At 42.7% G+C, this 1,058-nt stretch overlaps 1 pseudogene; it reads right to left on the bottom strand.

Annotated features, from left to right (window-relative positions):
- Positions 1-575: 575 nt before the first annotated feature.
- LOC148348524 (U2 spliceosomal RNA) lies at positions 576-665 on the bottom strand (annotated as a pseudogene).
- Between the last annotated feature and the right edge of the window lie 393 nt (positions 666-1,058).

Below are 1,058 nucleotides of genomic sequence, written 5' to 3'. Positions count from 1 at the left end.
CCACACCCCTATTAAAATATTTACCGTACTATAAGGCGCACCGGGTTATAGGGCGCACCCCGAAAAAATAGTTTTTGGTCCTATTTTTGACATACATAAGACGCACCGGATTATAAGGCGCTACAATGGGAACGTCGACAAAACAGTCAGATGATTCAGTCAAAATTATTACCCCCTTAACATTCCCAACGCTTGCAAAGAAGCAAATACGTGTCGAGAACACGTGCGGATGCGGTGTCCGTACGATGTCACTCTAATGCATCGTTCCATCATTCGGAAGGTTAAAGTCTTGGGATTCAAGAAATGCCAACCATTCCTTAGTTTCTATTTTCTTTTTCGCTCGCAACTTTACTGTGCATATGACAATAAACACTTGGAATTGAGTTTAATTTAAAAATAGACGGGGGTTTTGGGGTTTTTAAGGGTTATTGATCTATCTTCGTTATTCATTATCCTTTATCCGTTATCGGTCAGTTCATAATACGCTACAAAGCCTAGGAGCCGGGACACTTACTCTCAGCCAAAAGGCCAAGCTAAGGTCCTAGCCCTAAAGCCTTGCTGCGATCATTGCGAATGCACCGTTCCCGGAGGTACTGCAATACCGGGCCGATGCGTGGAGTGGACAGAGCAAGCTCTTATTCCATCTCCGGAATGCAAAAATCAAAGGCCAAGGCAGGCCAACTTCATATATAGTTTTATTGTTGTGCTAAAATTAACATCTTCTAGCTGACGTAGTCCAAGACCTTTACACTCCATTCCATCCATTATCTGCACCGCTTATCACAGACACATCGAGTTCAGTCTGAAACAAGATATATAGCCGGAGTAGCTCACCAAAGTCGTGGTGTTCATAATAATGTTGCAGCCGTGGTCCTCTTATATCCGTGAGTGTTGTAAATCCAGGAGAATAAAATATTTACAAATACAGTGTAGTAAAAAATGCTTTCTGTATGCCGTCAGCCATGTGCTATACACATTCATCTTTTTCGGCCAATTGCAGGCTTTGTTTTGCCGTTTAAGCCAATGCCAGCCTGTAAATGATAAAAAGGATCCGCCCC

Source organism: Urocampus carinirostris, chromosome 18, assembly GCF_059441175.1.
Source record: "Urocampus carinirostris isolate Australia breed hairy pipefish chromosome 18, RoL_Ucar_1.0, whole genome shotgun sequence".
NCBI classification, from domain to species: Eukaryota; Metazoa; Chordata; class Actinopteri; order Syngnathiformes; family Syngnathidae; genus Urocampus; species Urocampus carinirostris.
The sequence above is the reverse complement of the archived record's forward strand: the minus strand, read 5'-3'. Positions and strand labels throughout refer to the sequence as shown.